We start from the raw sequence: 22639 nt of genomic DNA, 5'->3' as shown, positions 1-22639 counted from the left end.
AAAAAACAATCCCATGATGATATAGGCTAATAGCATAATAAACATAAACATTTAGTGTTTAAAGCATACATAACATGTTTGGCAATGGGTACAATAATGTCACTTGATGTGAATAGGTCAAATTGTCTTTTAATGCTCATTTTAACACTGTATGCTAACAGACTAGAGCAGAGATGAACATGTTCAAAAATAAGGCTGTAGGGCTGAAACATTCTCTTCCCCTGAGGGGTGGGCCCAAAGAGGGAAAGAAGACAGATCAATATAGCAGAGAAAAAAGACAAGACATGGTACAAACTGCACAATCAATAACCAGTGCACATAGACAGTCAATAACCAGTACAGCAGCATCTCAATGTAAAAAAAATATATAGTATTTAGTTGACTCATTTCCTCAGTGATCAAACAAAAGTAGAAAAAGCTTTATTGTAAGAAGTTATTTGCACAATACTAAGTAGAGTGAGTGCTTCCACTACAAGTCTTCCATAATCCCTTTTTATTCTTCAGGAAGAACAATAAGGATGTTTCTTATGGGTTCAAAATGTGGGAGTGAAAAAAAAGCTTTCCCTACAACTTTTTGACTTTTTTATTGTGTAATTATTTTGTTTCAGCCTATATGTGTGTGGTGCAGGTTTTGCCCCATACAGTATTATAAACGGGACCTCTGAGACCAGCTGTCACACTGCTTCTGCCCTCTGTGGTTACTACATCTTGGGTGTGATTAATGGACTGCATATGGGGGCTGTCCCAGTTAGGCTGAAGGCCAGCAACTAATGTATGGCACAAATGTCGATGTCTTGTTTTTTGTATAAAATGGGAAAACTTCAACAGTCCACAATAAATGGGGGGATGCATTCATTCATTCCTTTGGGAGCTGTTTAATAAACAGAATCGTAAACTGGGTCAGCATCTTTGAGAATCTTCTCATCTATTTCCAGCCTCAAGTGTAACTGAGCGAAAGAAAGGAACTATGCGCCAAGCCTTTCTTTTTACTCAGGTGGGCTTAATTCTGTTATTACAAAGTGACAGAAAGCGACAGACTCCCCATTGCGATATTCATATCAGGATTAACTCTGGTTTGAGAAGGGGTGACATCAATATTTAATGCGTGACCCATATTAGAGAGACAACGAGACAGAGTCCATCAGCTGTTCGGCTGAGCTTCGGTTGAAGTGGTGGCGGTCCCTGCATGCGTCGCATTCCGATGCTGAGACGGTTCATTTTCCTCGCGCGGAGAGCGTGTAAAAGAAAGGGAGTGTCGCGTGCTGTTGGATTTTCTTCCGCTTTCATCCATAATCACGAGAAGTGCCCACGGAGACTCAAAGCTGACAGCGCTGCGTTCAGTAAAGAAGTAAGTGATACTGTTCAATTAAAATATCATTGCGCTCAGTCGACATCCACCTCGCACTTCGCTTTTTATGAGACGAACTCACGGGTGCATCATTTCCTTAACCCGGTTTAAGACAGCATGCATCCCTATCTGTATTGTTCTCCAAACACGGTCAGTATGTCAATTGTATCAGTATTGTAAGTTGGTAAAGAATATAACATTTACAAGCCTACTGATCATAGTTCATCAGAAGTAGGCCTAATTAATATTTGTTTGAGTGAAAACCAAAGCGATATGAAGTTTGTTGCGAACTAGTGCACTGAGCCCATAGCCTATTATAATCTCGGTGAAATAGCGTGAAAGCGATCACCAAACAAAAACAAAAAAATAGTTATAATTTTGAGTTGCCGTCAGAGGAATAATATAGTGCTCCTGATCTTGATTGCAATCTACTACACAGTTAATTGATGCTTTAGCTAAATGGCCTTACATTGCCTCACAGTTATTTCTATAAGCTTACATCTGTAATTCCATCAGTATGAATATAAATTCTGCCAATACCTTGCATTTGGCTTCCTTCTGTTATGACATAAACTTGTCACCCATGTAACCAGTAATACATGATGTGTGAATGGGAAACTGGCACCTTGGCAGACAACTATTAAGACTAAACCCCAGAGATGTCAGTGCAGGACTGTTTTATTATTTGGAATGTTCCATGCGGAACTGAAGTTCTTGAAAACTTCAAGAAGGGCATGTGAATGTTGGGTGATCGAGACAGAGTGATATGGTCTAATCACTCTTCCAGCTCTTGAGACTTCCTGTTCATTCTCCATCGCTCTGAGCATGACGATACAAATGCTGAGTGTGAATTTTAAGACCCCTTTTGAGATCATGAACAAACCATCTAAGCAGTCGCTCTATGAAAGATAAATGTTGGTGACACGTGCATTTTCTGTTCATCAGAGTTCCCTGACTCAATCTTTGAACTCCTTTATCCCTTGAATACTTGAATCACTACCACACCAAATCTGTGCCTTATCTTTCCCTAAGCAGTACAGTGTTATAGGGCAAGATCATGTCTTGAAACACATTACTATTGCAATAGATCATTTCTGTATTGATAGGAGAAGAAAGCACTCTCAACTTTTAGCAAAGTCATAGGCTCACATCCAGTAAGATACTCACTGGGTTCTCTATGTAATCCTTTTGTTGTTGTTATTGTTGTTGTTGTTGTTTGAGAAAAACAAAATAGCAGATCAGTAAAGGTGCCCCTGTTATTGCATGGCACCAGCTAATGTAGCAGTAGAAAGCTCTAGACTGAGCTATGAGAGACCAACCCAGTCTCACGTCTGAACGTGTCACTGTCACGTTAATTAATCTATTGGGACGTGTTGTGTAACACGTTTCCTTGTTAAAAAACGTGTTGAGCAGGACGTAATTATCGTGTTACTATCACGTTGTATTTCGCATTCAATGAGCCAACAGAACCACGTCATCTGTCAAAAAAGCCCGACCCAAAATGGCCAGAATGTTATTTGATGCTTTTGACGTGCAGTTTCATACTCTTAAGCCTGCTTTGAGTTGTGGGTTAGAAGGAGCCACCTTCTAGCTAGCAGTTTTAGAAGGCTGAACCCCAGAATCCAGAAACAAGAACCGAGCAGGGACGGAGAAAAAAGAAGAATCCAAATGGGAAATGAGGTGAGCCTTGCTACTGCCGCTAGCATGATCATTTTCCTAGCAATTGAGCAATACATTTTAAAGTTGATTTAACATGAAATAGTAGCCTATGCATGGGCAATACTGTGAATTCAGAGTAGGCTTGCACAACTTATAATTTAGCAAACGTGCATGATGTAATGTTACGTTAATCTGTAAAGCAGCTGTTGTCTGTGTAAATTAACATTGTAGCCTAATATTGTTAGGGTGGGCTAAAGCTAACAGCTGGGAGGTAGCCTATCAGCCAGGCATGTATAATCGATAATCATGATGAACGTGAATAGATTTCGTTGCGAAAACGCGCATTGTTTTAGGCCACATATCAGCTATAAAACAATTGTATTCTGATACAGCAGTTCTCAGATGTTAGATATTCACTTATATTATAATATAATTTTGTATTTCTTTAACCTGATTAAGAGAAGGGTTTAATTCAATAGAGAATTGCAATGTGTGTAGCCCATAATATTAGAGATTAGATTAGGCTAGATTTAGATTAGATTCAACTTTATTGTAATTTAAAAGAGTAGGCTACAGGTACAGAGCCAATGAAATGCAGTTGACATCCAACCAGAAGTGCAAAGAAGCAGTTATGTAGACGATCAAGATTAATTATGTACAACAGTTAGATAAATAGGCAAGTTTTCCAGATGACATGTGTACAGTGACAGAAATAGCCTATACAGTGAATATGGAATGTGTGTCTAGCCTATAACAAAACAAATTGATAATAATACATAATAATGATAATAATAGCAGTAATTACAGTAGGCCACTCGCACTGTTATTGGTGACGTGTCTGTTTCCTATTATTCCATGCCACTCTCCTACTGTCTCCTTTACTGTCCTGTGCCACTTGCCTACTATCTTTTGCCTCTTGCCTACTGTCCAGCACCACTCGTCTACCGTCTCCTATGCTGACCCACGCCACTCACCTACTGTTTCCTAACACAAACTGTAACATTAAGCTGACACAATCTTGCTGCACGGATACTTATCTGCATGCAATCACTATTGCCAGCTGTTATGAGTAAACATTATATTGGGACACCAATATATTTCTAATTCACGGGCAGTGTATTTGCTACTGAAGAAAAGGAGAACACATAGTAATTGTTCTTGGATGGGGATTTAGAGTAAGGTTTCTATTGATCTTTTTCAGATAAGGCCTCTTCATTTTCAACTGTGAAGGATCTACATGGACTTGGTCTGGATAGCCTTTCCTGTTTTGATGAGCCAGTCGGTATGTATTTGACATTCTTTAGGATAAAAGGAGCCATATGTTATCAAAAATTCTACACCCATATGTAGAAAAGCTTTATTGCTGTTTGTTATTGTTGTTGTTGAAAACTACGTTGAATGTAAAGATATGCATATGTCCCTTGGGAGGAGAGGGATGAGTGTGGATGATTGAATTGTCCAACAGACATAAAAATATGATTGTGTATGATTGTGTTTGTGTCTGTATATGATTTTTTGTACTTGTTGCATTTTAAGCATGCATACTTTACGCCATGGTGGTCTAAATTGTCTTTATTGCCACTTGCAGGGTATAGAGGGAAAACCCTATATGAGCCCCAGGGTGAGTAGTGTATAATTACTTTATCCCAAGATTGATTTTCGTAGAAAGGTGTTCAAACCAAAATCAAACCAAAATCTTCTAAAATAATAGATAGATAGATAGATAGATAGATAGATAGATAGATTTATTATTTGTCCTTTCGGAAAATTGTTCTGCGCCATACAGTAGACAGTTAGACAAGACTGAATACAAGACGGAATATAGACCAGAATTTCCCTCACCCCAACCGCCCCCACCCTACCACACTCCCACACATACACAACATCAGGGCAGAAGGCACAGACCCCACTACACATTTATAGAATGATAAAGTGCAGTTGTGCATACTGTGATAGTCCAGCTGGAAAGAAAGTGCATGGTCCTGCAGGTAACGTCTTGTTCATCAATGTAATGCTAGTTGGAATGAATTACCTACTGGCTCAATTTGTTTGGAAAGAAGGTAGCCTGAACCTCCCTGATGGCAACACCTCATATGCCTGGTGTATGGGATGTGACATATCTCTATTATTTGCATGACCTTTCTTCAACACCCTTCTTTCACAGGTCGTAGCAATACTGTCTGGTTTTTGCCCCTCAATCTTGCTGGCCATGTTAACTATCTTGCTCAGTTTGGGTTTTTTTTGGTCACTGACAAAGAGAAATACCAGGTAACACAACAAAAAAGTAGCATGCTCTCCACAAATGAATGATAGAAAAGTAATATATCTCTATCCACTCTAAATTGTCTTAGTTTGCACATAAAATGCAGCCTCTGCAGCCCCTTTTTATAGATGGTGTTGGTATTACTGTCCCAATTCAACTTATTATCTATTATTGTGCCCAGAGGCGATTCTAGAGTCTGTGGGGGCCCCAAGCAAAAATTCCAAGAGGGCCCTACCGACAAGTGTTATCACCATTATGTTATATCACCATTAGGTTATTATGTTAAATAATAAAAATACAAAAGCGTATTATAAAAATTCTTATATTTTGACATGTACTGCAAGCTGGCAGCTCGACTTGCCTTACAGTATGCGTGTGTAGATCAGACTGTCCTGAATCTGGCAAAATCATTGCCGTGGTGGAGGGATTCTCTGGGGCTGAGCAATTTACAGACATATGTGGTGTGCGCCTTACAGAAATAAATGGCATTTTTTTTAATTTAGTGATGAAAAATGACCTCTCTGCGCTCTATATCTGTGACACGAACTGATCTGACCTGACTTGACCCGAGTTTGCGCGTTAGCCTGTGTGCCTATGTTGTATGCACTCATAATGGTTCTCTACAACAACTTTTTTAACTGCATTGCCATGAACAAAGTAGAGGCAAAAACGGGGTTTCTTTGTTGAACAAATTGGGATGCAATGTGAGCCTTGAATTGGATGCCACGCAGGAATTTGCTAGGATCTGAAAACCGGATTATGAACATGCTTTGCCATAGAGAAACACACGATAAAGTTGCATCATAAACATGCTTTGTCATAAAAACAGACAAAAACGTGGGGTAAGTCCAGCAATATGAAGTTATTATTTTGCTATCACTTCGTCTGTTGTATAACCCAGAAGGATATACATGGTACCAATGGATAGCCCTGTGTCTCTTCTTTCATCTGAGATGCTTGCCATATCTATGCGATCACGGGTCCGCAAGTAATTCAAACGAGAGTAATGGGTGCGCAGGTAAACGCAAAGAACTGTAGACTGTAAATATGATGCAATCTGATTTAATTTCATGATTTTTTCCCCCATACCCATACTTGATCGTACAGGCAAGTGTGTAGTCTCGTTGGAAAGCCCCACTTCTGCTCTTAAAGGTTTCATCTCGCTGCGATGAACAGTTCCGGAGCAATGTAACAAAGAAGAAATGTTGTGTTTTTGGAGCACTTTGCGTCAATCGGGTTCTAAAAAATTAACGTGTATGCTTGGTCCTTACTGCATCGTGATTAACATGTTATGGCTGACAGCCCTATTACAAACATAACGTTAACCGTCTCCTTGCTTAACTAGTTGTAACTGTTACTGTAACTAGCTAGCTGAAGTTTACTGGCGTATAGATGTAGCAAACCATGTTCAATCTTTCTGTCAATTAACATTAGCCTAACTTCATTGAGTAGGCTAAATGCCAAACTCCGATGTTGATCCGTCATCACTGCATCCTCGATTGACGTTTAGGCTACCACAGTAGCCTAAATATGTGCGGATTCTTTTAACTCTTTTGAACTCAGATCCGCTGTTTATAAGGCCATAGCATAGGGCCTACATATGTACAGATGTAGCCTACTGTTTGTACAACAGGACAGGAGCACGCAAAATAAATATATCATTCAATCTCTATGGACGAAATTCTCGCTCGACCCACCGGCAAACGCGCTGAGACCAGGTCGGGGGCCCCTTAGTGGCTTGGGGCTCCAAACAGTTGCCTGCCTTGCCTGTTGACAAGGTGCGCCTCTGATTGTGCCTAAGTACTTGTACTCGACTACAATCACAACATCCTCACCATTTTTAACCATACACTGGGGGGACTGGCTCCCAGTTCTGTACTGTAGTCTATTATTATTTGCTTTGTTTTCTGTATATTTAGAAGAAGACAGCTGGACCTACACCATTTCGCAAATTGATCCACCCAGGCCCTGTAGTTGGTCTCCTCGCTATTCTGTATTAATCCCACTATTGCTGTGTCATCTGCAGATTTTATGAGTTATGTAAACGCTTTAAAAACACCGAAGAGCCCCGTATAAGAGCCCCAGTGTGATAGGCTGGTTGCTGTCATGTGACACATCACTGTTAAATCATGATTGACAATTAAATAAATCATTGTTCACGACACGTTATGGTTAAATTATCTAAATGAATGCGATGGTGATACAATCCTGCTTTTCAATTAGTTGACATGGTGTTTGACATTAAATTATAATGAGGTCAGTTTCATGTAATAAGCTATTTGTTTCTTTGGGTCTGGGTAATTGAAATTAGCAATATATTAGTTCAATTCAATGTCTTATAATGGTAAAAGATGTGGACAAATACATGATAATTAGCCAAATAAATCGTTGTTCACGACACGTTATGGTTAAATTATCGGAATGAGTGTGATGGTGATACAATCCTGATTTTCAATTAGTTGAGATGTTGTTTGACATTAAATTATAAGCAGGTCAGTTTCACGTAATAAGCTATTTGTTTCTTTGGGTCTGGGTAATTCATGTGACAAAAAATTCTGTTATAGGCTACTACCGTTTTTCTGAAAAACAAAGCAGTACAACATTTCTATCTCCAAAATAATGCATTGTATGCATGTGTGTACTACGTAGTGCATGCAGCTTTTAATGTTCAAAGTAGCCTATACTGATTTTCCTGCATAAGATCTACAAATACTCCTCCAAAACTACAGTGTTGACACTTGAAGTTGTGGAGTTATATTTTAGTAGCCTATTCTATAATAGCATAAATACCCACATCGGTTTTACCCTTGTCTCACCTGTATACAACATATGTCTATGAATTGCAGTAGTGATCAAATGAAAAAGGAAAGAAAGGTGTCCTGATGTGTTGTTTAGGGATGGTCCTGCAATGTTTTCTCGACATATCTTTATGTCTTTTTTTTCTCCCCTCTACTTATGTTTTCACAGATCCTTGCTCCTGATATCCTGATGTATGGGTTGCACTTCATTATATGACTCCAACAGAACACTCACAGAAAGGAGAGTGGTGCCAAACTACAAGACAGCCAGCATGTAAGCAAGGCCTTGTTTGTCCTTGTTTGGCTACTCATTTGTCTACTTCCTGAAGAGGCTGAAGCATGCTGGCCTTGACACCTCAGTCACACTAGTGTGCCCCGGCACAGTGGTTGAAAAACACTGACCTAAACCATATATTTTCTGAAAGCCTATAGCCTCTAGATGTCAATTAATATACATTAGGACATGTCCCACCTTTCTACTGACTTTGACAATATACAAAATAGTGCCATGTATACATTTATATCCTCCAAAGTTTGCAGGAAGGTGGGCCATGTGCTAGTGTATGTTAACTCACATGTACAAGTGACAGGCTTTAAGAAAATATATGGTTTGCATGGCTGAAACTGCTTTGCCTTTGTGTTGGAGCTCAAAATGTTCTAAACATATCTTAAATTTCTCTCTTCTACTTATGTTTTCACAGATCCTCACTCCTGATATCCTGATGTATGCATTCCATTTCATTATATGACTCCAACAGGACACCTACACAAAGGAGCTGTTAAAGCAGTGTCCTTCTACAAACAACAAGACAGCGAGCATGTAAACAAGGCCTTGTTTGTCCACTTCCTGAAGGGGCTGAAGCATGCTGGCCTTGACACCTCAGTCCTTGCTTCCATTTACAGCTGTGTTGTGGAGCGCATTCTCACATCCTATGGTCTGCAGCGGGTGGTGTCATCGCGTTATTTATCATCGTTTGTGTAAATCTTACACATCTTACACAAAAGTCTAAAATAATCTAAACTTCATTTACTCTCCATGTATAGATCAAGATAGACTTGCAGAACAGGCTGCAGGGCAACAGTCTGATAGCCTGCATGAAAGCATAAATGGTCCGCACTTGTTAAAGAGTGCAATTATCAAAGGGCCCTTGAATTGTGTTTTTTTAAACCAAGGAGGATGGCTGTAGCGATGCTGTCAGCTCTGCCATAAGCAGTGACTGTGATTACGTTTGCACATTTTGAAAATGTTGTTTTTCTTTCTTTTGCATTCTTTTCCACTTCATTGTTGTATAGTTTGTATAATGTTTGTTAAAGTTGCACACATTAATTCACTGTTCTTATTTGTAAAAAATTGTATAGTGTGGTATAGTTTGTATGGTGGAGTCTTTATTGTATCGTACAAACAAGAACACCACACCCCACCCCACCATACCACTTTGACTAACCAATTTTCTGCAGGAAACCCTGGAGGCTTTCTACATGTATTTTGTTAAACATAGGGGTTTCTATGGTAGTGGTTGCTAAGCTATTGCTAGGGTAACTGAGAAGGTTGCTATGGTGTTGCTACAGGATATATAGTGGTTGCTATGCAGGTTTATAGGGTAATCATGTTGGTTGCTAGGTTGGTGATAGAGTAACTGAGAAGGTTGCTAGGGTGTTGCTAGAGTAGATATGGTGGTGGCTATACTAAATTAAGTGGTTGCTATGCTGGTTGCTAGGGTAATTGAGATGGTTGCGAGGCTAGTCATGTTGGTTGACTATCAAAGTGGTTGCTAGGTTGGCATTGTACAGGTGGTTGCTAGGTTGTTGATAGGGTAACCAAGAAGGTTGCTAGGGTGTTGCTAGGGTAGATATGGTGGTTGCTATTCCAAATAAAGTGGTTGCTATGCTGGTTGCAAGGTTAATCATGTTGGTTGCAATGGTGGTTGCTCGGTTGACATTGTGGTGGTAGTTGTGAGGTTGTTGGTAGGGTAATTAATATGGTTGCTAGGTTGTTGCTATGGTTCTTATGTTGGTTGCTAGGTTGTTGCTAGGGTAACTTAGAAGAATTTTGTTCAGCTAATACATTTTGGCCTACACTATTAAGGGACAGCTGAATTGACCATCTAAACCATATATTTTCTTAAAGCCTATAGTCTGTAGATGTCAATTAATATGAATTAAGACATGTCCAACATTCCTACTTACTTTGGTGCATCATATAGGCTTAAGCAATACTGCTATTTTTGCTCTTAGACTATAAAAATCCATAATCACTTAAAAAACGCACATTTTTTAGTTTTTGAAAGTCAATTTCTTTAAATCATGCTTGAAATTGTAACCATATTCTTTATTGAGTTATGTTAATTGACTATAATACTATTGTATTGTCATCCTTCTTTGGGACTTGAGTACTTCAATATCCCCTTCATGTATCAATGTACATTAAAGCATATTTGATAGTAAAGGACTGTAAATAATTACTTCAATTGTCTTTCACTTGTACTGGTTCTATATGTTTGGACCACTGATTGACTGCACTCTGGTTTTCATCAGCAAGGTCAAGGCTTAAATTAACCTCAGATAAGTCTGTTTTCATCACATGCATTATATGTGCTAATGTTGTGAAGTAATTGGTGTGACCCTACAAAGGCCTGTCTGACCTATGACCTAATAACCTAGGGTTAGTAAATATGGGATCGGAGTGAAATTACTTCACACATTCAGAAACCTCAAAGTGAAATGACCTCACACATCCAGGAAGCTACAGCAATACAAACTCAGCTACAGGTCTCAAATACGGCAAACCAGTTGCCAATTTCTATGCCCTTTATATCAATTTGTGCCACATGTTATTAGTTGAAAATTACTGGTGTAAGCTTATCTGACCTGTCTGACCTTTGCAATTCATGGACATGTACACATTGGTTTCACATTTCTAACAAGAATATGACTGATTAAATTTGACATGTAACATCCTTGGATGACACAAAATATAGTGAAATGGACTCAACCCTCACATATTCACAGACTCTGTAGCACCCCCTACAAATCCTTTTTTTTTTTTTCAATCTTTGGCTCCGCCTCCTGGCAACACACAAGCAGTTATATTTGAGTGTGTAGTTAAATCGCATCTCACATATTCACAGACTCTATAGCACCCCCTAGAAATCCAATATTTCCTATATTTGGCTCCGCCTCCTGGCAACACACAAGTCATTAGATGTCCCAAATTTGACAAACTAGTTTGTTATCATCCCGTGTATCAAAATATGTGCCACATGTTGGTACTATCTTGAATTAACTAGTGTAATCCTATCAAGGCCTGTCTGACCTATGCAAATTATGGCCATCTAAACCTAGGGTTAGCATTTCTAACTTGCATACCTCATAAACAGACTAAATTTAGCATGTGACATCTACCTATGACATAAAATATATGAGATACGTAAAATCACATCTCACACATTCATAGACTCTATAGCGCCCCCTAGAAATCTACATTTTCCAATCTTTGGCTCTGCCTCCTGACAACATACAAGCAGCTAGAGGTCTCAAATTTGACAAAGAAGTTTGTTATCATTCCCTGTATCAAAATATGTGCCACATGTTGGTACTATCTTGAATTAACTGGTGTAATCCTATCAAGGCCTGTCTGACCTATGCAAATTATGGCCATCTAAACCTAGGGTTAGCATTTCTAACTTGCATACCTCATAAACAGACTAAATTTGGCATGTGACATCTACCTATGACATAAAATATATGAGATACGTAAAATCACACCTCACACATTCATAGACTCTATAGCGCCCCCTAGAAATCTACATTTTCCAATCTTTGGCTCCGCCCCCTGACAACATACAAGCAGCTAGAGGTCTCAAATTTGACAAACACGTTTGTTATCATTCCCTGTATCAAAATATGTGCCACATGTTGACATTTCATGAAATAATGGGTGTGACACTTACCTAGGCCGGTCTGGCCATATGGGTGTCTCAATTGTAGTTTCTGAGTATGTCCGGTGCATCAAACTTGCCATGGCAGGTAAGATCAGTGAAATTGGGTTTATTTCAGCACAGCACATCTCTGTGTATCATATTCAATCAAAATATGGATGTTTTAATGGTTTGTTTATGATTTAATAACTTTTGTTGGTCAACATCTGTCAAAAAATGCTCTCTGAACGGCCATTTCTGAAGATTTCTTGTGCATCAAAATTCCCACAGCACCTTAGATTAGTGAAATTGGGTTTATTTCAGCACAGCACACCTCTGTGTATCATATTCAATCAAAATATGGATGTTTTAATGGTTTGTGTATGATTTAAGAACTTTTGTTGGTCAACATCTGTCAAAAAATGCTCTCTGAACGGCCATTTCTGAAGATTTCTTGTGCATCAAAATTCCCGCCGCACCTAAGATAAGTGAAATTGGGTTTATTTCAGCACAACACACCTCTGTGTATCATATTCAATCAAAATATGGATGTTTTAATGGTTTGTGTATGATTTAAGAACTTTTGTTGATCAACATCTGTCAAAACAATGCTCTCTGAACGGCCATTTCTTAAGATTTCTTGTGCATCAAAAGTACCACAGCACCTAAGATAAGTGAAATTGGGTTTATTTCAGCACAGCACATCTCTGTGTATCATATTCAATCAAAATATGGATGTTTTAATGGTTTGTTTATGATTTAATAACTTTTGTTGGTCAACATCTGTCAAAACAATGCTCTCTGAACGGCCATTTCTTAAGATTTCGTGTGCATCAAAAGTCCCACAGCACCTAAGATAAGTGAAATTGGGTTTATTTCAGCACAACACACATCTGTGTATCAAGATCAATCAAAATATGTAAGTTTGTGATTGCTTTAAACAGGGGGTTGTCCAATACACATAAAACAAACAGCAAAGGTATATGCTAATACAAAGCAGCACTACAGGCACTAAATAATAATTTACATTTGATCAGATTCACTTTTATTGTCATTGTGCAGAGTAAAAGTACAAACAGGGTTCCCACTCTAAGTCAAATGTAAAATTCTATGACTTTTCCCTGACAAAACACCTGAATTTCCATGACTTACAATATACCGACCAATGATTTCAGAGCACCCGCATCAAGAGTCTTTTACTTTTTTAGAGCGGGAGATGAATAAATAGGCATTGAATTAACACAGTTGGGCTACTCAAGCAAGCTGTAAAGCTAATAACCAGATATACACCAATACTATGTGGAAATATGTTATGCATTTTGGCTAGTACATCATAAACTACTACGACAAAATTCCCTGATATTCCATGACTTTGCCCCCAAAATGATAAAAATTCCCTGACTTTCCATGTCTGGAATAGACTTCTATTACCCGTGGGAACCCTGTACAAAGCAAAAGTGCAATGTGATATACAAAGTATAGACAGATGGTGCATAGGCAGGACAAGAAATACTGTATAGTGTTGTGTAGACAGTAATATGCAGTTGGTTTACAGCAGGTGGTTTAGAGTAATATACATTAGATATAAATATGGGCAGTGTATTAACAGAACATATGAGAAAAACAGAATAAATATGGATATTCAGTATGAACCATATAGACAGATATGTGCAGTGTGGTAACAGTACCATTGTAGCGCAGAAACAGTAACATTATAAGAGCATGAAGAGCAGTAGAATATGGTTATGTATAATTGTAATTACAGTATGTGCATTTGTAAATAAATAACACTATGGGTGGGATAGGGTATTTGGGGGCTTAGTTAATTGGTTGTCACCGGTGGGGTATACTACGAAGCACGTTAGACATATCTAGGTTATGTCTACATATCGAGGCTTGACAAAGCCTTGACTCAGGGGTATATGTTAAGTGATACTACGATAGCAGTTATGTGATATATTTGTCAAACTAGGCTTCCAGCTCAGATCTGTGCGCGTTCTCGGTGTTGGGATGACGTTGGCCAATCGTGAAACGTGGAGACGCACGTTTTAAAAACAATTACAAGACCGCCTCTATTTAAAAACAATTACTTCCGCATTTATGAGCGATAGCTTAATCTACACTGCGGTAATTTTTTGTGTCTAACCTATAACATCAAATAAATCAACTGTCATCAGTTGTTGTATGGTATGCACGTCCATAGTGGGATATCTGCACGCACAGCACTATTAAAGTGCATCCGAGATCCAAAATGTTAGTAGAGGTGGAGCTCCACCTGTACGATATATGACAGAATCCTACACGTGAGATAACTTCGTTTCTAAGACAATTGATTGGTCAGTGGGGCGGTAGATTACACGATTTGAGCTATAACTTAGCACATAACCTCCTCCCGACCAGGTTTGGTTGACAGCATAAGATACCATGGTGATACAGCGACACTAAAACAGATCCACTTTCGTGTCACAGCATACCCTGGCTTTGAGCGCAACATACCTCGCTAACCGACTAATCGAGATTCGTAGTATACACCACGGGATACAGAGCTACAGTCCAGTCGGGTGACAGCCACAGAAAAGAAGCTTCCTCTGAACCTGCTGGTTCGGGTGCAGAGAGACCTGTAATAATAATAATAATAATAATAATAATAATAATAATAATAAAGACAGTAATATTTTTCAAGACCATAGAGAATGCTGTACTCCAGTCTTGAGGCGATAAGGGCATGGATGAGAATGATGCATTGTTGAGCCGTCTGGTCACAGTAACACAAGACCCATCCTGTCAGACTAGGCCAGAAGTCCCATCACCGGAATGATGTAGAGGACTTTGAGACAGTCATGTGGCGCCTTTGACCAGTGGTCACAATACAGAGGACCCCTGGCCAGTCAATGAGCAGTGCTTGACAAACATCATGTGTAGAAGACCCATTTTGCAAAACGATGTAGACACCCATCTATTCTCAGGAGCAGTCCTTCTATAACGGGCAGGAACAGCTGCAGAAAAATCCCCGGGCTTTGCCTTGCTCCTTCCTGGCATGTCTTTCTGCTTTGGGGATAACCAAACAGCTGACAACCTGGAAATTAGAAATAGAAATAAAACAAGTGTACAAAGAAAGAAACTACAATCTCAGTGTATCTCTTGACATGTTCAAACATACTGATGACTATAAAGTCCACTTATAAAATGCAGGTCTATGCCTTTCAAATAGTGTGCCAAAGTATTTAAGGAGGGTGGGCCAAGTCCTAGTATGGTTTAGGTGGTTGAATCAGCTGTCCCTTAATAGTGTACGCCAAATTGTATCAACTGAACAATTTGTTTCTCGACCTACAATATGGGCCTATGTATGCTTTATCATATGCCAGAGTAAGTAGGAAGGTGGGAAATGTCTTAATTAATATTAATTGACATCTAGAGGCTATGGGTTTTCAGAAAATATGTGGTTTAGGTGGTCAATTCAGCTGTCCCTTAATACACTAGCACATGGCCCACCTTCCTGCAAACTTTGGAGGACATAAATGTATACATCACACTATTTTGTAAATTGGCGAATGAATGGGGCATATGATTTTGAGCTCCAACATAAAGGTAAAGCAATTTTAGCCATGCAAAGCATATATTTTCTTAAAGCTTGTCACTTATACATGTGAGTTAACATACATTAGCACATGGTCCACCTTCCTGCAAACGCCGTATGATGCACCAAAGTCAGTAGGAAGGTGGGACATGTCTTAATGTATATTAATTGACATCTAGAGGCTATAGGCTTTCAGAAAATATATTGTTTAGGTGGTCAATTCAGCTGTCCCTTAATAGTATAGCCCAAGATATATCAGTTGTACAATCGGTTTCTCGATCTACAATATAGGCCTATATACGCCTTATGATGCACCAAAGTCAGTAGGAAGGTGGGACATGTCTTAATATATTTTAATTGACATCTAGAGGCTATAGGCTTTCAGAAAATATATGGTTTAGGGGGTCAATTCAGCTGTCCCTTAATATTATAGCCCAAGATGTATCAGCTGTACAATGCGTTTCTCGATCTACAAAATGGGCCTATGTACGCCTTATGATATGTCAAAGTCAGTAGGAAGGTGGGACATGTCTTAATGTATATTAATTGACGTCTAGAGGTTATAGGCTTTCAGAAAATATATGGTTTAGGTGGTCAATTCAGCTGTCCCTTAATATTATAGCCCTAGATGTATCAGCTGTACAATGTGTTTCTTGATCTACATTATGGGCCTATGTACGCCTTATGATGCACCAAAGTCAGTAGGAAGGTGGGACATGTCTTAATGTATATTAATTGACATCTAGAGGCTATAGGCTTTCAGAAAATATATGATTTAGGTGGTCAATACAGCTGTCCCTTAATAGTATAGCCCAAGATGTATCCGCTGTACAATGCGTTTCTCGATCTACAATATGAGCCTATGTACGCCTTATGATATGTCAAAGTCAGTAGGAAGGTGTGACATGTCTTAATGTATATTAATTGATATCTAGAGGTTATAGGCTTTCAGAAAATATATGGTTTAGGTGGTCAATTCAGCTGTCCCTTAATATTATAGCCCAAGATGTATCAGTTGTACAATCGGTTTCTCGATCTACAATATAGGCCTATGTACGCCTTATGATGCACCAAAGTCAGTAGGAAGGTGGGGCATGTCTTAATGTATATTAATTGACATCTAGAGGCTATAGGCTTTCAGAAAATATATGGTTTAGGTGGTCAATTCAGCTGTCCCTTAATATTATAGCCCAAGATGTATCAGCTGTACAATGCGTTTCTCGATCTACAATATAGGCCTATATACGCCTTATGATATGTCAAAGTCAGTAGGAAGGTGGGACATGTCTTAATATATATTAATTGACATCTATAGGCTATAGGCTTTCAGAAAATATATGGTGTAGGTGGTCAATTCAGCTGTCCCTTAATATTATAGCCCTAGATGTATCAGCTGTACAATGTGTTTCTTGATCTACATTATGGGCCTATGTACGCCTTATGATGCACCAAAGTCAGTAGGAAGGTGGGACATGTCTTAATGTATATTAATTGACATCTAGAGGCTATAGGCTTTCAGAAAATATATGATTTAGGTGGTCAATACAGCTGTCCCTTAATAGTATAGCCCAAGATGTATCAGCTGTACAATGCGTTTCTCGATCTACAATATGGGCCTATATTTAGCACAGCGACAACCATATCTAGCAAAATCACAGTAAAAGTAATGTAAAAGTGACGTAAAATACCTGCCAATTGTCCTCTGTATCCACCGCTGCAGTAGACCATGATGTGAGGATGCACTCCATAACACAGCTGTTAATGGAAGCAAGGAGGCCAGCATGCTTCAGCCTCTTCAGGAAGTAGACAAATGAGTAGCCAAACAAGGACAAACAAGGCCTTGCTTACATGCTGGCTGTCTTGTAGTTTGATACTACTCTCCTTTCTGTGAGTGTTCTGTTGGAGTCATATAATGAAGTGCAACCCATACATCGGGATATCAGGAGCAAGGATCTGTGAAAACATAAGTAGAGGGGAGAAAAAAAAGACATAAAGATATGTCGAGAAAACATTGCAGGACCATCCCTAAACAACACATCAGGACACCTTTCTTTCCTTTTTCATTTGATCACTACTGCAATTCATAGACATATGTTGTATACAGGTGGGACAAAGGTAAAACCGATGTGGGTATTTATGCTATTATAGAATAGGCTACTAAAATGTAACTCCACAACTTCAAGTGTCAACACTGTAGTTTTGGAGGAGTATTTGTAGTTCTTATGCAGGAAAATCAGTATAGGCTACTTTGGACATTGAAAGCTGCATGCACTACGTAGTACACACAAGCGTACAATGCATTATTTTGGAGATAGAAATGTTGTACTGCTTTGTTTTTCAGAAAAACAGTAGTAGCCTATAACAGAATTTTTTGTCACATGAATTACCCAGACCCAAAGAAACAAATAGCTTATTACGTGAAACTGACCTGCTTATAATTTAATGTCAAACACCATCTCAACTAATTGAAAAGCAGGATTGTATCACCATCACACTCATTCCAATAATTTAACCATAACGTGTCGTGAACAACGATTTATTTGGCTAATTATCATGTATTTGTCCACGTCTTTTACCATTATAAGACATTGAATTGTACTAAGAAATTGCTAATTTCAATTAACCAGACCCAAAGAAACAAATAGCTTATTACATGAAACTGACCTCATTATAATTTAATGTCAAACACCATGTCAACTAATTGAAAAGCAGGATTGTATCACCATCGCATTCATTTCAATAATTTAACCATAACGTGTAGTGAACAATGATTTATTTAGCTAATTATTACGTAGGCTATTTCTCCACGTCTTTTACACTTATAAGACATTGACTAAGAAATTGCACTGATTTCGCGTGATTCTAGCTGTTTTACAGCATGAAGGAGTTTTGGTCAGGATAAGTATCTCTATATTTTGTTCAAAACAACAAAAAACAACTATTTGTTATAATTATTATTTACTAAATTTACGTAGTTTAACTTACCTTACCCCACACGGCTCTACAATGTGTTTCCGCTTTCTTGTGGTGGCGTGTGTCACATGACAGCAACCAGCCTATCACACTGGGGCTCTTATACGGGGCTCTTCTGCGTTTTTCGAACGTTTACATACCTCATAAAATCTGCAGATGACACAGCAATAGTGGGGTTAATACAGAATAGCGAGGAGACCAACTACAGGGCCTGGGTGGATCAATTCGCGAAATGGTGTAGGTCCAGCTGTCATCTTCTAAATATACAGAAAACAAAGCAAATAATAATAGACTACAGTACAGAACTGGGAGCCAGCCCCCCCAGTGTATGGTTAAAAATGGTGAGGATGTTGTGATTGTAGTCGAGTACAAGTACTTAGGCACAATAATAGATAATAAGTTGCAATGGGACAGTAATACCAACACCATCTATAAAAAGGGGCTGCAGAGGCTGCATTTTATGTGCAAACTAAGACAATTTAGAGTGGATAGAGATATATTACTTTTCTATCATTCATTTGTGAAGAGCATGCTACTTTTTTGTTGTGTTACCTGGTATTTCTCTTTGTCAGTGACCAAAAAAAACCAAACTGAGCAAGATAGTTAACATGGCCAGCAAGGTTGAGGGGCAAAAACCAGACAGTATTGCTACGACCTGTGAAAGAAGGGTGTTGAAGAAAGGTCATGCAAATAATAGAGATATGTCACATCCCATACACCAGGCATATGAGGTGTTGCCATCAGGGAGGTTCAGGCTACCTTCTTTCCAAACAAATTGAGCCAGTAGGTAATTCATTCCAACTAGCATTACATTGATGAACAAGACGTTACCTGCAGGACCATGCACTTTCTTTCCAGCTGGACTATCACAGTATGCACAACTGCACTTTATCATTCTATAAATGTGTAGTGGGGTCTGTGCCTTCTGCCCTGATGTTGTGTATGTGTGGGAGTGTGGTAGGGTGGGGGCGGTTGGGGTGAGGGGAATTCCGTCTTGTATTCAGTCTTGTCTAACTGTCTACTGTATGGCGCAGAACAATTTTCCGAAAGGACAAATAATAAATCTATCTATCTATCTATGATTTTGGTTTGATTTTGGTTTGAACACCTTTCTACGAAAATCAATCTTGGGATAAAGTAATTATACACTACTCACCCTGGGGCTCATATAGGGTTTCTCCTATAGACCCTGCAAGTGGCAATAAAGACAATTTAGACATGGCGTAAAGTATATAAGCATGCTTAAAATGCAACAAGTACAAAAAAATCATATACAGACACAAACACAATCATACACAGTCATATTTTTATGTCTGTTGGACAATTCAATCATCCACATCCCTCTCCTCCCAAGGGACATATGCATCTCTTTGCATTCAACGTAGTTTTCAACAACAACAATAACAAACAGCAACAAAGCTTTTCTACATATGGGTGTAGAATTTTTGATAACATATGGCTCCTTTTATCCTAAAGAATGTCAAATACATACCGACTGGCTCATCAAAACAGGAAAGGCTATCCAGACCAAGTCCATGTAGATCCTTCACAGATGAAAATGAAGAGGCCTTATCTGAAAAAGATCAATAGAAACCTTACTCTAAATCTCAATCCAAGAACAATTACTATGTGTTCTCCTTTTCTTCAGTAGCAAATACACTGCCCGTGAATCAGAAATCAGAAATATATTGGTGTCCCAATATAATGTTTACTCATAACAGCTGGCAATAGTGATTGCATGCAGATAAGTAACCGTGCAGCAAGATTGTGTCAGCTTAATGTTACAGTTTGTGGCATTGGACAGTTAGGAAACAGTAGGTGAGTGGCGTGGGTCAGCATAGGAGATGGTAGACGAGTTGTGCTGGACAGTAGGCAAGTGGCGCAGGGCAGTAAAGGAGACAGTAGGAGAGTGGCATGGAATAATAGGAAACAGACACGTCACCAACAACAGTGCGAGTGGCCTACTGTAATTACTGCTATTATTATCATTATTATGTATTATTTATGTATTATTATCAATTTGTTTTGTTGTAGGCTAGACACACATTCCATATTCACTGTATAGGCTATTTCTGTCACTGTACACATGTCATCTGGAAAACTTGCCTATTTATCTAACTGTTGTACATAATTAATCTTGATCGTCTACATAACTGCTTCTTTGCACTTCTGGTTGGATGTCAACTGCATTTCATTGGCTCTGTACCTGTAGCCTACTCTTTTAAATTACAATAAAGTTGAATCTAATCTAAATCTAGCCTAATCTCTCTAATATTATGGGCTACAAACATTGCAATTCTCTATTGAATTAAACCCCTCTCTTAATCAGGTTAAAGAAATACAAAATTATATTATAATATAAGTGAATATCTAACATCTGGAGAACTGCTGTATCAGAATACAATTGTTTTATAGCTGATATGTGGCCTAAAACAATGCGCGTTTTCGCAACAAAATCTATTCACGTTCATCATGATTATCGATTATACATGCCTGGCTGATAGGCTACCTCCCAGCTGTTAGCTGTAGCCCACACTAACAATATTAGGCTACAATGTTAATTTACACAGACAACAGCTGTTTTACAGATTAACGTAACATTACATCATGCACGTTAGCTAAATTATAAGTTGTGCAAGCCTACTCTGAATTCACAGTATTGCCCATGCATAGGCTACTATTTCATGTTAAATCAACTTTAAAATGTTTTGCTCAATTGCTAGCAAAATGATCATGCTAGCGGCAGTAGCAAGGCTCACCTCATTTCCCATTTGGATTCTTCTTTTTTCTCCGTCCCTGCTCGGTTCTTGTTTCTGGATTCTGGGGTTCAGCCTTCTAAAACTGCTAGCTAGAAGGTGGCTCCTTCTAACCCACAACTCAAAGCAGGCTTAAGAGTATGAAACTGCACGTCAAAAGCATCAAATAACATTCTCGCCATTTTGGGTCGGGCTTTTTTGACAGATGACGTGGTTCTGGCTGAAAGCGAAATACAACGTGATAGTAACACGATAATTACGTCCTGCTCAACACGTTTTTTAACAAGGAAACGTGTTACACAACACGTCCCAATAGATTAATTAACGTGACAGTGACACGTTCAGACGTGAGACTGGGTTGGAGAGACAGAGCAGGGCCCTTTTAAGCTGAGTAAAGCAAAGTGTTAATGCAGTGCTTGAAGTTCTGCCTACTTAACTGCATGGCGAAAAAAAGCAGAGGTTTGATGCAGAGAAAAAGGTGCAGTTATTCCCACTTTACTGGTGTATGCTATTTTGTCTCCAACTGTGATTTGAACAAGAGCTGCTCTCCCACATAAATCTTAGGTTGAGCCAACAACAGTGTGGGCATCAAGTTGAACTGGGTCATGGAATAGAAGCAGAGCACCATCTTACATTAGTCTGTCGGTGTGTTGACCAGGATGTCCCCTTTGGGACTGCTTTGCAGTAGGATCCAATGCATTGCCCGACTGATCTGAAAGGAGTATGGATGTATAAGCAATATGTAGTCAAGCATGTCATCACATTATATTGTAATTATTGGTGGATATACTGTACACACACTTTTGAAGAATGTTGCATCGAGAGAAAAACATTTCATCCTAGATATATTCCCAATGGCTTGACTTCAAGTCCTCCCACTTCATTTCAGGGGCATAATGTCATATCTTGGGTAAATGTTATTATGTATGACAGCTCTCTGACATAATCAGGCCAAATGGTGTGAGCTCAAACTGTGCCATAGATACATTTTTACCCTCAATCTTCCGAATCATGTTCATCTGTGTGTGTGTGTGTGTGTGTGTGTGTGTGTGTGTGTGTGTGTGTGTGTGTGTGTGTGTGTATGTGAGTGTGCGTGTGTGTGTGTATGTGTGCGAGAGTCCACTCAAATACTGTAGAGGTGAGTGTCTGGAGTCACCTGACTGCTCTTGTTTAATGTGACGTAAGAGAGGTTTCTGTAGCTGACATCCAAGGTACAGCCAAGGTATCAGCCAAAGCTGTTACAAACATTGTACAGATGTGTTACAAACCTTGTACTTAAGAGGTGTAAAGAATTACATTTCAGTATCTGTCTCTTTCAGTATGTCTCTGTTGTATTCTGGGACCATTT

The 22639-nt window shown here is 38.9% G+C and overlaps 1 protein-coding gene and 1 long non-coding RNA gene across 5 annotated transcripts in view; one reads left to right on the top strand and one right to left on the bottom strand.

The window, feature by feature from the left end:
• The first annotated feature begins 1148 nt into the window (after positions 1 to 1148).
• klhdc8a (kelch domain containing 8A) overlaps positions 1149 to 22639 on the top strand; it is a 33569-nt gene continuing 12078 nt past the window's right edge. Inside the window, exon 1 of the mRNA XM_042090314.1 lies at positions 1149 to 1348. The gene's annotated coding sequence lies outside the window, so the exon portion shown is untranslated. The remainder of the gene's footprint in view (positions 1349 to 22639) is intronic.
• LOC121707620 lies at positions 14726 to 21647 on the bottom strand. 4 transcript variants are annotated; one of them, XR_006031356.1, is made up of 6 exons: positions 21295 to 21647; positions 20028 to 20108; positions 19692 to 19724; positions 18548 to 18685; positions 17251 to 17515; positions 14726 to 15061 (listed from the first exon to the last, which is right to left on the bottom strand). It is a non-coding gene; the product is annotated as an uncharacterized LOC121707620 (long non-coding RNA). The 4 variants fall into 4 exon arrangements; XR_006031355.1 differs by lacking the exons at positions 19692 to 19724; positions 20028 to 20108; positions 21295 to 21647 and having other exon boundaries at positions 14754 to 15061; positions 18548 to 19623; XR_006031357.1 differs by lacking the exons at positions 19692 to 19724; positions 20028 to 20108; positions 21295 to 21647 and having other exon boundaries at positions 14754 to 15061; positions 18676 to 19623.

Source organism: Alosa sapidissima, chromosome 4 (assembly GCF_018492685.1).
Source record: "Alosa sapidissima isolate fAloSap1 chromosome 4, fAloSap1.pri, whole genome shotgun sequence".
Classification (NCBI taxonomy): Eukaryota; Metazoa; Chordata; class Actinopteri; order Clupeiformes; family Clupeidae; genus Alosa; species Alosa sapidissima.
The sequence above is the reverse complement of the archived record's forward strand: the minus strand, read 5'-3'. Positions and strand labels throughout refer to the sequence as shown.